The sequence below is a fragment of the Paroedura picta genome, chromosome 3 (genome assembly GCF_049243985.1).
Source record: "Paroedura picta isolate Pp20150507F chromosome 3, Ppicta_v3.0, whole genome shotgun sequence".
NCBI classification, from domain to species: Eukaryota; Metazoa; Chordata; class Lepidosauria; order Squamata; family Gekkonidae; genus Paroedura; species Paroedura picta.
Window position 1 is genome coordinate 35,978,111 of NC_135371.1, and position 16,406 is coordinate 35,994,516.

At 42.9% G+C, this 16,406-nt stretch overlaps 1 protein-coding gene across 2 annotated transcripts in view; it reads right to left on the minus strand.

The window, feature by feature from the left end:
• The window catches only part of SRGAP3 (SLIT-ROBO Rho GTPase activating protein 3), a 229,960-nt gene that overhangs the window by 142,648 nt on the left and 70,906 nt on the right, over positions 1-16,406 (minus strand). The gene's annotated exons all lie outside the window — the stretch shown is intronic.

The window sequence follows — 16,406 nt, forward strand, 5'->3', positions numbered from 1 at the left end:
TTTTTCTCCTTCACATCCAATTTGGGTTGTAATAATAGCTTCAATATTTAACAAATTGCTACTGTATATGAACTGCTGACAAATACCAGTATTCGATTAACGGATGCTAAATAGCATCAAGGAGTAAGATGTTATTCAGTTTGGTGATTTCCACATTGTCAATGAACCATACTGAAGTTACCATAAAGAGGAAACCAGAAGAGAATGACTGCTAGTACTGCAAACACTGAAGTTTAGAAAAAGTGCTTATCAGATGAGAATTCTAAGAACCCAGTGAGAAGATGGCCTTAATGCTAACCTGCACGTCCAAAAATCACCCCTGCTGGACCATTACAGATGCGTATCAGGAAGATGACTAGCACAGGCAGGTCAGTTCTCTGAAAACAGGTCTGCCCTCCTACAAGAAGCCACATCTACCCAAATTTTCTACCATATGTTATAAAAGAGACATAAACATCTTTCAGTGGGCAACTCTAACGTCGCCTGCTTAAAATACTCTGCTGCAGGTTATTCATGGTATCGTTATATATAGAAGCCCAACAAGAAGGTTATTAGCCTAGGTTTTCTCTAAGGTAGACGAAAAACAAACTGACAGATGTGAATGAGAGGCTGCCAGGTGGGAGGGCAGAGACTATAGCAATACTCACCACACTGACTCACAGCTTTAACTGAGAAGAAATGGTAATAAGTCTGCAAAGTGATAGTAGCTGGGGGTTAAAAGTTAGAAACCAACAGTCTTCGAATCCAGGATGCCTGGCTTTTCTAGCTTTAGGTAGGCACAGTTTCATTCTGTCTCCCAACACTGTAATGAAGATCCAGTTTAGGACTGTTAGAGGGAGACTTTGAGGTGCCCAGTTACCTGCTTCTAAAAATCTAGGCTTCAAATCCTAAGTATAAAAGATAACTCTTCTACAGCCAAATAAAATGCTATATTCCTCTAGCTGTGAAATAATTTGCAAGATAAGAAATTAACTGACCGCAACAAGTTCTATAGTCGTACTAGAAAACTGGTGATGCTCGGGAGAAAAGTGGATACATATGATATACATGAAAGCAAATAAATAAATCCTTTCCTTAATATGTATCACAGTTCTACCACACCCTTCCTCCAAGAATCTTAGAACAGGATACATGGTTCTAACTCCCCTCATGAACTCCCCCCCCCCTTTAAAGAAAGAGAGAACAACTGGCCCAATGCCACTCGGCCAGCTTCAGAACAAAGGATCTGAACCCGCTTCTCTAGAAGAGGCTTCCTTATCCACAGAACAGGGCAAGGCATGTGATTTGTTCTCATAAGACAGCTGAGATGGTTCAAATGGTGAAAAGGACATCGAGGACCTCTTGAAGAGTGACAGGCACATGATGGCCTTGTCTGGGAATACAGTTACTAATTTTGGCTTGGGAAATTCCTGGAGATTTGAGGGTGGAGCCAGGGAAGGGTAAGGACCTCAGAAGGGTATAACAAAACAAAGTTCACCCTTCCAAAAGAACCATCCCTTCCAAGAAAACTGATATGTCTTCTGGAAAGGAGTTCAAAAACAGAGAACTCCACCCCCTAGGGTGGTGGCAATGAGGCTCCCCCCCCCCCGGTCAGCCTTTTAAGACTCCATCTGCCCTCTGGGACCTCCATCTAATGCCAAGACCATGAGTGAGCTCTCTGCAGCCTGAGAAAGGTTTACAGGGAGGTCATTTAAAGGGCCTGCCAAACAGCTAATGCTTTGGATCAACTGACTGGCAGGCTCCCCCCTTCCCAGGCTGTGGACAAGGCTCTCTCCACAGTCTCAGAAGAGAGTGGGCGAAGAACAATGCTGTCAAGCAGCTGATCCAGAGGCTCAGTTGTTTGCTGAGGTATTTAACTGTTTCCCCAACCTGGTCCAACCACCACCAGCCAAGGCAGGTGCTGCTTGCCTGGGAGAGGCTACAAGTGGAGGATGATGGTGTGAGGGGTGGTGTTTTCCGAGATGCTGATGTCACATAAATCCTGTGCTTGCTCCCAGCAGCCACTGCTTTAAGAGGTATCATGATGATGATGATGCCTTGGCTTGGCTGCCACCCCACCTCCCCCATAATATTTCCTATTACAATTTTCCATTCTCATAGCTATCTGAAGCTATAATGAAAATCCTATAATGAAACTAATGTGATGAGTTCTTTAAGATCCCACTAAAACCTTGCTTCAAATTAAATAGGTATACCGCAATGACCCAAAGATCTATTCTTGGCTTATAATAAGTCACTTTTGATTGCCAGGAAGAAAGGATAAACTGGTAATAACTTGAATTTCTTCTGCATGCTAGCCTCTTTCTACCACACTTCCTCTGACAAATCCTGATCTGGCAACTGTTGGGAGTATATAGACTGTGTAAACCCAATTGCAGCTTTTTATGGGACATATTGAGATAAATCTGTGCATTTCCCAAGCTGATATTTATCAGAGACTTGTAGTATTCAGTATTATCTGTCATATTAATATGCCCTCTTTAGCAAATCAGGCTGATAGCCTTCCTCTATCTTACATGATGTATCACCTTGCACATCAAGAGAAAATAATTGTTTCCTTCTGACATTTATCTCTTGCTGCAAAAGACCAACAGCCCCTCCCCTTGTAGCTCCTACTTCTAAGCCTTTTACATAATGCAGCAGAGGCTGCGGATCTCTTGAAGAGGATTGATTCTTGAAAGCCAAACAATCAGCCCTAGAAAACAAGGAAGGGGGAAAAATCAACTGAGAGTCTCTAGGCAATTGGCCTCTAGCTGCCAGATGAGCAATATCTCAGCTATATTGTTGGGTGTGGATAAAGGGGGGAGAAACCTATTTCTGCTGAATGTCTGGCTTTTTTGTAAATGAATAAGATGCAGCTCTTCTTTTGTCTCAGTGTTTGACATAGACATAGAAAATGAAGTTGATGGCAGTTAAAAAAACATAACACCCAACAACGATTAATTAGGAACAAAAAAATAAAGCTCAAGTGACAACCAATCCATAAAAGCCATCATGTAAACCCTAAAACCATTACCTTTTGATGCTTAAGACAAAGGGATGCACAATCTGATATTAACTCATCAAAAATTTTGGATATATGTATAATTAATCCATATTTTAAAACTGTCTTCAGTATCTTCAAATCTTTGAATCTGACTGCTTTTCCAGCAGTCTGGAAGTTTGATATTAAGGAGGCAAGGAGTGATTCAGTAGACATGTAACTAACAAAGTGATTTTCCAACCAGCAGAGTTACAAGCAGACTTGGACACCAAAATAATTGTGCCATCTTGCAATCCTTTCCTTTCCAGAACTCATATGATCAGATGATCTTGAGCCATGACTAATTGAATAATATATTATTTAACATATGGCAATCAAGTAGAAGAAAAAGAGTTGGTTCTTATATGCCGCTTTTCCCTACCCGAAGGAGTCTCAAACTCTCTATAATGTGTAGCTGAATGGTTGAGTGGGATCTGTAAATAATAGCTCCAACCAATATTTGTAAATTTTATCCTTTTCGGAAACCAATTCCTATGTTATGTCCCCTAAAGTCACCACTCTTTGCTATCATTAAGTTCTGTACTCAGAGTGTAACATAGGGACATAACATAGGAATACACATTATAGAAAGTTTTTGTTCTGTTTTTAAATGTGCACTATAATAAATAATTAACAAGTTTTACATTATTTTTATTGTCCAGCTCAACTTTTGAGTTCCTACCTGTTAAGGTTGGGTTTTGTTCCTTTTTTGGTTTAGCAGGTAACTTTCTAGCCTCAGATAGGCAATATTATCCCCTTAGTTAATTAAGTGGCTTCTTGTATAGTTATCAATTCTATGTGAACCGCCCTGAGAGTTCGGGGAGGTGAATGAATGAATGAATGAATGAATGAATGAATGAATGAATGAATGAATGAATGAATGAATGAATGAATGAATGAATGAATATAAGTAGTTCCAGCGGTAAACATACCTGATCTAAATATGGAATGCAATAAAATTTCCCCTGTAATACTTCGGATGGGATGGCATTAAGGTGAATTAAAGCAAATGCCCTACGAAAGTGGGGGCCCATTAGGTGTCTTGTATAATGGCAGAGTTTGAGGAGGTAAGATAACAAAGAAATGAGTAGAGCAGAGCAGATGACTATACTGTAGTAACCTAAGTGACTGGACAAGTGAAAGGGCCTTTCACTTAGCAAGAAGATGTTTTCAGCTATAAGCCCCAGATGCATTAATCTAGTACCCACTGTCCTCACCCATTGAGAATGTTAAGCATCTTGTTTAAGAAAGAACTGCAGACTTTCCGCTTCCAAAGCAAAAATAATCCTTTGTTTTAGCTTGAAAGCACTGAGCCATGCTCAAGTTCCAATGGCTTTTAGCTAAATTCAGCTCTGGGAGATACATCTGAGATGCAACAAGGGACTACCATTATCCTACATATAAACTGACATTGAGGTTGGTCAAAAGATTTTGCAAAACCCACATAGCGACCTCATATATAAACTGGGGTATTATTTTAGCATAATAGTCTTTTATCACTTGATAGGACCATCAGTTTCTCCCATTTCTCCCATCAGTTTCTCCCAAAGTTTGCTTTGGCTGACTGAATTGAAAGTTCCCTTAAGATCCATAAAGGCCATGTAAAGCTTCCCACCAGGACAATCTATATATTTTTCTGCTAGATGAAAGAGACTTAAACAGTGATCAACAGCAGAAAAGCCTTTCTTAAAGCTGATTTGTTCTCATCCCGGGATTTTATTGGTCTTGATCCATTCCACTAATCTTTGATGCAAGAGGGAAGAATATAATTTCCCAACAGATGATAAGAGGCCAATTGGCGATAGTTGGCCGGATCAAGCCTACTGCCCTTTTTAAAAACTGGGACAATGATAGAATACTTCCAAACTGGGAGGGGGGCGGTTCTCTAGTCTGAGAAGCTCAATCAGGACTTTATCTGAGCTAGGGGCCTTGCCGATTCTTATCTGACCAACCTTACTGCATATATCTTTCTACAGAACAGGAACCCAATTGGAGGGGGGGGTCATCTTGCATTCTGTCCTCTACCTGAATATTATTGGAAGAACAAGAGCAAAACAGTTCTTTAAGATATGTCATCCATCTGGAACCAGATTCATGGCCATAGAAACAACTTCCCAAAAACTTGATAAACCATTGTTGCTAACTGATGTAATAAAAAGGCTCATAAAAAGGCTCCAGCCCTTGTACTTTTCTTTTTTCATCCTGGATTGAATTGTTGTATGTTTGTACCAAGTAGCTAGCAAGGCTTCATTATCACTATCAATTCAGGCACTGAAGTCACCTGCTAAAACAGCCATTGTATTTGGGAACTATTTGATCATATAATCCAGTTAAATCAGTGGTCCCCAACCTGCGGGCCGCGGCCCGGCGCCGGGCCGCAAAGGCCATGGCGCCGGGCCGCAGCTCCCTCTCCCCGCCCCCCCCCCGCAGTAAAAAACTTCCCAGGCCGCAAGCTTGCGGCCCGGGAAGCTACTTACTGCGGGAGGGCGGGAAGAGGGAATCAGGGCCGGGCCGCGCCCGTGCAGGCCGCGCCCGCTCGGCCCGATCCGCGGGCGCGGCCCGCCGGTGCGGCCCGATCCGTGGGTGGGGCCCGCGGGCGCGGCCGGGCGCGGCTCGTGGGTGCGGCCCGCGGGCGCGGCCGGGCGCGGCTCGCGGGCGCGGCCCGATCCGCGGGCGCGGCCGGGCGCGGCTCGCGGGTGCGGCCCGATCCGCGGGCGCGGCCGGGCGCGGCTCGCGGGCGCGGCCCGAAGCATGGGCGTGGCCCGCGCGGGCGCGGTCCCTGCGGGCGCGACCCGATGCCCTGCCGGTCCCCAGCCTAATAAAGGTTGGGGACCACTGAGTTAAATGGCTTGGAAACAGGGAGAAGCAAAACCAACCAGTCATTAAATCTAACAGCATGGCAGGTCTGCACAATGTGCTGGTCTAACCATCACCTAACTCCATTTTCTTCTGCATGAGCAGGCACTGTTAGAATAGTAACCAAAAGCAGCAAATGTGCCTCCAGGTTCTACTGGGATATTATTAACAAGCTTATGTAGCATCTCTCATTGTGATATAGTAAAGCAATTGGGGGGAGGACAAGGTAATTTTTTTTTAGGGGGGAGAAAGTTATTTTATTGCTTAAAAATCACATGCTACAGCAGCTTCTTCACATGTGCTTTGGCTGCTGTTCTCTGCATCCATAACACTTTTCCTTAGTTTAAGCACGGAGCACAAGAGAGTACCGACCACTCTTGGCATATGCAGGGTTTTAATTTTTTTAATAAAGCAGAAGGGATGTAACAGTCACAAGTTATGCAAGTTATATATTGATGATACCAGATACAAGAAAAGGAAACCATTGTTTCTGTAAACATTGTGTACCTTGGACGATCTCTAAATCAGACATATTCTGTAAACTTAGCCATTTCAGCCAATCCCCTGGGCTTAGCAATCTATAATGATGGTACTTTATGACCAACAAAATAACATGAAAAGAATCATGAAGGAGCTGTTTGGTAGGAACCATCCTGTTTCCTGAATTGCTTTTTGAGTGATACACAGCCATTCCTTGGGCTGGCTTACCTTCTCATGGCTACCATGAAGAGTAGCAGTTCACCATGCATGAACAGCCTCTCTCAACACACCTCTTGTTCGGGAAGCTTGCAGCAATATGGATAAGAATGCGGGATGTACCAGACAAACAATGGCTTACAAGGTAATGTGAAGTAGTTTCACATAGCATCCATATTGCATTAGCCAGCCCTTCAATATATTGTATGGGAGGAAAGTGGTGGGAAATACTGTACAACAGTGGTCCCCAACCTTTTTATCACCGGGGACCACTCAACACTTGACAATTTTACTGAGGCCCGGTGTGTGGGGGGTGTAGTTTACTCCTCTACTCTCAACCACTGCCCTAACGCTCTCTGATCGCTATGGTAATGTTTAAACATCCCTTCAAAATAAGATACAGACACACCACAACAATGAACATAAGGAACATTTTATTTTCATGGACATTTTAACTCATGACAATGGCAAATCAATGGGAACCCTGAGTTTATTTCTCTGCAACGACATAGTCCCATCTAGGAGTGATGGGAGACAATGACACCCGAAGTGTGTTGTAAAGGGCCAGGGGGTGGGGGGGGAAAGCGTTCTTCGTGGCCCACCTCCAATTAGTCGACGGACCACATGTGGTCCACGGCCCACAGGTTGGGGATCGCTACTGTACAAGATAGACTGAAAATCGCAGCGAGGACTCCCACGAAGTTTTGCCATGGCATTTGCTTACTTTAATCAATCTGGACAAAGTCTTATGCTAAAGCTTCCATCTCACAATGCATCGTTTTTATCTCATTTTTAAGTTGTTTGATGATGCTATACAAACCTGAGTACAGCTGTGTAGCGTAAAAGTTAGCAGGTCTTTACTTAATTTACATCCTATATTACTTGGACATGACTGGTCTATTGGACCTGGACATGACTGGACATGACTGGTCTATTGGCCTTGATTGCCCCTTGATAACACCATACAAAGGAATGGTTATACCCTTTACAGGTTCTTGAAGAAACTGAAATGCTTTAAGTGTCCTACCCAACAGCATGAGAACAGCAGAATATGTACTAAAAAAATTAGGGGGGAGGATTATACTTGCACTTCACTTTACAAACCACTCAAAATACTTCACTTCAATATTACCTGCCCTGAGCATGTAGGTCAGACAAAAGGCAACCAGAAGACAATACAAGGACTTAGTGCTCCTGAGAATTCCATCAAGTTGTTCCTTTGTAAAAGTGTTTCTTAATTATTTGGTTAAGGAAAGGACCATAGTATAACATACACAGTTTTCAATAGTATGATTTAAAGAGTAAATAACTTGTAAGTTCAGCCACCAAGAGAACAGCACGTGAACTAGTGGGAATTGCAAACTAGGTGTGCATAAGACTCCTACAAAGTCTCAATTATTTTCAGGGACCCATTACAACTACTGAACCACACTGAAAGCAGAAAGAGTCTTACTAACAGCGCAACAGATATTTGAAAAGAATGAATTTGTCACAACAAAAGAAGCCTGACTCTAGCCTTAACGTTAAAACAGGAGTGTGGGTCATGGAAGGACCCTTCCGTGATTGGCAGAGGGGGGATGTCATTAGAACATTTTAATTACACACTTTCTGTCTGCTCTAGCTCTCATCTAACACCTCAGGAATTGTTCCCACACAAAAAGAAAGACCACTGTTAAGAACCAGTATCACATTTATCTTGAAGTGGAAACAATTCAAACATTTCACTGCTACACCTTCCTCAAGAAAGTGTTTTGTGTCACACCATCTTCTGGCAACTGCTCTAGCATTGGTAGTTTTCCCTATTAAAAATTAAGAACCAAAAGGGACATTTCACAGACAACATTGCCATGTGTTAGCTTTACAGTGCCTTTCCTCTTACACAGTGAGTGCTCTGTGAGGGAGGAGAAAGGTCAGATGGAGGCAGCCATCACCTTGCCCGTTTCCCCTCCCCTCTCCCCACCCCCACGTTGGTTGAAGACTGGGCAACGCAGACAGAGCAGCAGCTTTTCTTTGCCAAGCGCACAAACAGGCAGGCATAATTTTGCCATCTAATCAACAGACAATCCTTCAGTTCTCCAGCAATGCAGAGGGCACCATACTAATGATGTGCCACTTTGGCATTTTCAAAGTTCATTCTGGAAATTCACCCAGACCAGCTCCATCTGAGTTATGAAGAGACAAAGGTCATCTTCACCAGACACGTAAACAGCTCACTAATTGGTATCCAAAAGGGACTGGGCTGTGAACAGACATACAAATAAATGAATATAACCTGTGACCCCCCCTAAAGTGTTACTTTAAAAAAATGTGCCCCCTAGAATCACAGAAGCATTTAAAAAAATGGTAAACAGGGTTGAAGCAGAAAACAAAACGAGAGTCTAATGCAAAAGATTCAGACTCCACCAGAGAAAGATGGGTCATTGAAGGGAGGAAAATATACATCTAATTTTCACAAAGGTACATGCTTATAAAAATCTATGAGAGCGCTAAAAAAATAAAACAGATTCAATAATAATTAGACATGCCAGATGGCTTCAACAAAAACCATGCTTAATAAAAAATTGTCAACCAAAAAATATACAGGAAATGGGAAGCTTATTGGTGACAATCTACAGTATATCTTAGATATTTTATATTAGATTCTACAGCTTTCATCATTTTTTGTTGTTTTTGAAAAACTCATCCCTTGTTTCTAAACAAGTGAAAAGTTTTTTTTAAACAACAACACAAAGTTCACTTCTTACTGATTCAATGCTCGGTCTATTGCATTTGAAACAGGAAATGCATGAGGCATGGGACTGCTGCAATTCCCCCTCCTGCTCCAACTGCCCATCCCCCTTTTCTTCCTCCTCAGCCCCACATTCACCCAATATTTGATCACCCTGCACACTAGTCATTCTTTAGCTCAGATGTTCTCTCTGCAAAAGAAGTCAAGTCTGCAGCAACTTCAATAATTTTGTGGAAGAAAATATGGCTGGAATAGTGTGTCGCACCATAGTGAAAAAGCAGATTTTTCTGCAACCTCTTATTTTGGCAAAGATGAGTCTTAGTGTAGTATTTCTGTATCTACAAAAGGAAACCACAAATTTACCTTAAAAGAAATGTTACCAAATAAGACCTTTTGGCAAGCTGGCTTAATGCAAGATGCTATCATGACAAGTTCCCTATGTATATAGGGCCTGGTTGTACATTCATATTATATTTGACATTAAAAAGTTATATTATATTTGACAATAAAAATATTCAAGGAGAGAGAGGGGGATGGAGAGTGAAATGAGGGGAAGAGAGATGGTAAACAGAAAGGCCCATAAAAAGATCCCTCAAGACAGTGGTCCCCAACCTTTTTATCACCGGGGACCGGTCAACGCTTGACAATTTTACTGAGGCCTGCGGGGGGGTAGTCTTTTGACGAGGGACACCGCCGCCTGAGCCCCTGCTCCACTTGCTTTCCCGCCGGCACCCCTGACTTCCCACCGCCTTCTGGGGCTGTTGCCGGCTGAGCAGTGCCACACCGAGGGGAAGCACCAGCCATGGCGACCACCGGAGAGCACCAAAGGTGAGCCAGCGGCAGAGTGTCAGGGCAGCCCCTGATGCAGCATCCGGGGAGGAGGAGGAGCCGCAGCCCGGTACTTGTCTCCGAACCGGGGGTTGGGGACTGCTGCCTCAAGAGATCTAGAGACTCCCCAGTCAGAGTATGCATCCCACATGGAGCAAGCCAAGAACTCACTAGGGCACTGGGCCACGGCTCCTTCTCTCCGCAGGGCCGCACCGGGCGCAAATGCACATGCGTGGGAGTGCCATGCATGCGGGCCCCAGCCGCACATGCATGGCATGCGTGGCCAGGCAATCGCCCTCCCCGCCGCCACTGGTCTGCAGCATGAAGAAGGTTGGGGACCACTGGTCTAGAGGACCCAGCAGATAAAGATCTAGAAGGAACTATATTGAGAATATTTAATATTATAACTGAAAAATATGGTCAAACATATCACTTTTGGGGCTAACCCACAGAGCATACAAAGACAGAGCCCCCTTGAAGCAATATTTTATGAGCAGCCTGATACAGAGTTGGCTAGAGAAGCTAAGTACAGTGGGATCCAGTGAGGAATAACAGGGAGTTGACTAGAGTTTGGATCAGGGGTAGTCAAACTGCGGCCCTCCAGATGTCCGTGGACTACAATTCCCAGGAGCCCCTGCCAGCGAATGCTGGCAGGGGCTCCTGGGAATTGTAGTGCACGGACATCTGGAGGGCCGCAGTTTGACTACCCCTGGTTTGCATTGCTTGTGTCCCTTTATAAATCAACCAAAATTTATTTGAAAATAGCCCATACTGAAACTAATTTATTGCAAAAAAAAATTAGATCAAGATATAAAACACCTGATTTTTATTCACTCAACTCACACAACCAAGCTGAGGAAGTAATTATTCAGACAAAAGGGCTATTACTTGATAAGCTTACTCAAAATCAAGAGCATTTGTCTTCACAGCATAAGCTCTGAATCATAACAACCCAACTTCAACAGCCAAAGGAAGGCCTCTCATGAATTAACTACAAGTCATAAGTAGATATGAGAAGTTGCGCTGGATACAACAGTGTAATTTGTTACGGTTGTGCCATTTCCGATCTGTCTGGAGGTAACACCCAACCCAAGCTCATCCAATTGCCTGACAAATCCAGAACTGCCACCACTCTGGCTAGAACTCAGAACATGACTCCCTTCAGATGACACCCACCAGATGCCTCCAGGGCAGGCAGCCTTGGCAAGAGCTGGCCTGAGGGAAGCAGGACTGTGCCTTGGAAGGCAGGATGGCCATTAGCTTGCAGATAGCCTGGGACAGGGTAAGCCAGCAGGCTGCTAGTGTTGCAATGAGCTGTCTAAGCAAGGGCCAGGAATGTATGCCAGAATAAAATGGATTTTTTGCCAGCGTCCTGTGAAACTCTGGAGTCACTGGAGCAGGAGACAGGACTTCCTACTCTCTATTTAAAGAGGGCCCCGGAAACAGATAATAGTGGGTTGACCCTGTTCTGCAACGAATAGAGGAAAAGGAAGTAAGTGGCAGCACTTTCTGAAGACCTTCTGAGGACTTGCAGGGCTTCAATGCAGAAGAGAGGGTGGCCATCAGGAGTGAACAGAGCCTCATACCAGCCAAAGGATGATGGTGGGGGTGGAATATCTTATAATGAGATTGGAATCTTATAATGAGATTGAATGAGTCAAAAAGAGGAGTTATTTTTCAGTATGAAGAATGAGCACTCAGGTGTACTAAAAACATCAAACAAAGGAGGGGAGAAACGTTACAGAGGACAGAAAACAAAAAAACCTAACTGGAAATAGTTTAGACCTAAAAGGTTGAATGTCTGTGTAAGCTAGACATCGTATTACAAAAATATGTGAACATTTTTGTGTGCAATGTTTTTTTTAAGTTAAGGTAAAAATACACACAAAGCCCGTAGGCTGTTTTGCAAAAATGATCATGTGCACTATACAATCTTAGGTCTTAAACCTGACACGTTTTGACCCTGACTGGGTCTTCCTCAAAGGTCTAATTTTGACACACATATAATTATAAAATATAACATACATAAAGCAGCCAGTAAAATATAATAAATTATGAGAATTCATTTTTAAGGTGACAAAATCAATGGATCTGATGGAAAATGTCCATTTATCAGTTAATAGTTCCTTTAAGGCTGCCAAGAAATTTTGTTGTATGCCCATGAAATCACCTTTAATGGGTACACGATGGAATTTTTGGCAGGCTGAAAGGAGGGGACTATTAACTGATAAATGGACATTTTCCATCAGATCTATGGATTTTGTTACAGACACAGTCCGAAACAAGATATACCAGCCTTTCTCAACTTCTTTACCATTCAGGGCCCCCTGAAATATTCAAGCTTCGAGAAACCCCAGAAGTGGCACAATCATGCAGAATATGGTATGGAAGCACAACTGTGAACACGTCCAACCTGGGGCACTTCCCCTTCCCACCCCCTCCAAGCCCATCATTGGCCATTTTTGAGAGGAGGGTGGGTTGACATGACCATATACGGTCATATCACCCAATCAGTGTTTGACAAATTTTTAAAAAATATTTTAAAATTAATTAACTCCCACCCATTCAGGGAACCCTTCCAGGTCCATCAAGAAGCTCCCTGGTTAAAAAAGCTGAGGTATACTGTAGCAATCTAAAGTGGTTTGTTACCAAACATACATTACAGTGCATAAATCTGCAGGCTCTAGGGACAGTCACAGCTGGTATTATCGGAAGTTGGAAAATGGCCCCAGTCACCATCAGAAAATTAAAAAACAGAACAAGATATATGATTATTCCCAGCTGTGAACTCAGTTCTTCACACAGAGAATGTAACCCCATCTAGAAACTCCTATCAACACCTCAGTTTTACATGGACTGAGTTTCAGTGTACCAGGTTTCAGCCAACATTTTTAAATCAAAGCTCTCAGCAGCCCATTTCCAACTCCACACAAATTCTACCTTGGTGTTCTGATGACACCAAATTATCTCTTTCTTCAGTGTCAATTCATACAAAATCCACACACAGATGTCTACCACACGGAGGACTCACTCAGGCGTTATGCCGCACTGCCCCTAGTTTTTTTGCTGTGGGCCAGATCTCCTGATCTTTTCTGATGACTGCATGGGGAACCCTTGTCCCACTATCTCCTTTGTTTGCCCCCAGGATTTGTGTACACACAGGAAAGGACAGGACAGGAAATCCAATCTTCCAGCCATTTATTTTATTTGCCAATCACAGTCACGTGGCCAAAACTCCCCAATCATCTTCCAGCATCACTTTGTTTCATTTGAAGTCCGAAATAATTTTTTGTTACCACAATTACGTTGGAACGCAAAACCTTTACAACACAAACAAGGTGATTAAAAAACTTGCACTGTTTTATCATGCCGTACACACACACACAAGTAGACTGTCAAAAAATACCAAGAAGGAAAGCTGCCGACGAAATGTGGTGGTAGGTGGGTGGGTCTGCTCTTTTGTTACTTTGGAATCACACTGTAATGCAATCAGACTTTTTTTAAAAAAATTGTGAGGTTAGGTGACAGAAGTGACCCCCAGGGGAGGAGAGAGCAATGCCCAACTGGAGATGGCCTGAGTTTTCCCCCTTATGCATCGCCCAGCCCTGACATACACACCTTGGGATCCCACAGCAAAAAAGCTGAAGGCCTGAGCCGGGCCAGGCCTGGGACTGTCCCGGACTGGGCCCGATTCTGTGCAAAAGTGAGATTTATACCCGCAAACAACAGCCTAATCAGTCACGTCACAATGTCTTTCAGTGGCTTGAAACGTGAGGGACAAGATAGAACACTGTAGCAACCCACCAGTTTGTTCCAGTGTGGCAGTGTCCGTCATTCCACCTTCTGGATTCTGTCAGACAAATAAGCACCAAACAATGCCTCTCTAGCCCTAAATCTGCCAGACAGTCCAGATGCTGAAGGGCAGTCTAACACCCATCATCATGTTTCCTAAAATACAGTTTGTAAGTAAGAATAAACTTCCAGATACTTAACTAGGGAAGTAGTGGGTAGGGATAATTATAGAGAACAGAAATTGGACCTAGCCACTGAGGCTTCGGCAACATAAGCAAGTCACAGAACGAATTTTCATGAGTCTGCGATAGTGGTCCATTTTTTATATAATTTTGATTTAATATAGTATTTTAGGAATGACTGAAAAAGAGGCAAAAAATTAAGCTAAAGCTCATCAATGTATTCTATACCCCCCCCTTAGCAATGGGGGTAGGAAGGGGATCTTTTTTGCTGCCGCCATGTTGTGATGGTTTTTAAGTCTTTTAATGAGAATTTTAATGGGTTTTTAAAGACATTGTGACCCACCACGAGCTGCTTAGGGAGTGGCGGGAAATAAATTGAAAATAAATAAATAAATATTAATGGTTTGGGTTGACTGACTTAATACTGATGCTTTCTTCTTCAATGTTTGAACAGTTTTGGTAATGAATTGGTAATGAATCTGGTAATTAACTCATCCTTCAAATGAAAATGATAAGGAGTTTTACACAGAGTCATTTTATGCCATGTGGTATACAGCCTGCTTCTGGAAAGAGAGACCTACAGAATTTCAGAAATGGGTATCACACTGCACAGAATTACTCTATATAAAACCATCATTTTCATTTGAACGGTGAGTTTATCTTGTACAAGGTGGCCCCAAGGTCCTCTATACACCACTGCCTGTCTTGTGTTGCAGGACCTTTCTAATGGCATGTAATGGTTATTCTGGCTTCTTACCAGCATGTGATGTAATGGTTGATCTCATAGTTCTATTGGGAATACCCCCAATATAACCAGTAATGGCATTTTTGGCAACTGTTTTGTGACGCCACTAACCTACTTAAAAATTCCGAAAAAGGCTTGTCTCCGGAAATGCTTATCACATGTCTAACACAGTGCCTGTCTCCTACAGTAATATGGTGGTGAGTATCTTGAAGTGCACCCCTTGTCATCTTTTGCTGGCTTCAAGAACTTAAAGCTTGCAAGGAATTCAACTATTTCCCAGGAAATACAACCACAACAAAATATGGGAAGAGGGAGATACCATGGCAACCGTGCCAATGTGCCACTATACAATTCTCATGGAAGATTTTAAAAGAGGAAGGATGACCAACCAAAAGCAGAGATCCCTAGAAAAGACTAGCAGAAAGAGGATACACTTCAAACAAAAGAAAATTCAGAAGAAATATACAGGCAAAATATAAATATACAGATTTTTTTTACTATTCTTGTAAGCATTTGCTGCAAACCAATTTGAAAGGATAAGTATACACATCTGGTAAATAACAGATAAAATGGAAGGTAATTTTCAACATGCTGTTGTCCTTTCAGTAAAATAGGTATGTAGTTAAATAAGTAGAGATGTCCTAAGCCATATTTTTTGTCAGCAGACTCAGAGAGAGGGTAAAGCAACATACAGAACACTGTCTAAATGTCGCTTGTGTCTTCCCCCACCCCAAAAAGAGACTGCTCCATACAAAGGACCTAAAAATATGAAGCTTCTTTGACCAGCTCCATTTTGTCTTTTTATTCTTTTCATGAGTTCTTGTAAGCCCTTTTCATAAGTAAAAGCTTTTAAATCAAGCCTCTATACACACAGATTTCACAACTATTTTCCAGGGCAGAACTGAAATTAGGAGGGGTGTGTGATTTATTTCAGGTTGCCCTACACACACTTAAGAATGGGCAAGCTCAGAAAAAGGCAGCTGTTCCTGGCATGAACAGACAAAAGACGGGGTTTCTCTAGCAACCAGGATCAGATGAAACCTTTCACAACCTCCTGCCTTCTCCAGTTTCCTTTCAGCAAAGTAGTAGTGTTCACACAACTCCCACAGAGACTTCAGACACAAATACCCAAGAATCTGTTGGGAGGGGAAGGGAGGGAAACAGAGGATGAATCAATCGAATACGTGCTGCACTCCTCCAATTTCCAGTTCTTTTCAGGCACTTTAGAAGCAGATGGTGCAGGACCGAGAATTATTCCCTTATTCTAATTTCCTCATCCATAAACCCTAGCCAAGGAATCTTCCTTGAGAACTGCAAGAGAGAGATACATCAAAATGCTAGCACCTGATGTGCTTGCTATTGCATGACAGGAGGCCTAAGCTGAGCCAAGCCACTTGCATGAGCAAACAAGCCAGCCACTCGGATGCTCTGTCAAGGTGTTTTCATGCCTCAAGACCAGCCTCCCCTGGGTGCTGCCACAGACACCAAGCTCTCCCAAGCTGGAAACACTCACTTGCTGCACTTGACTTCCAGCATATTTTTTTGGGCAGTAAGTTA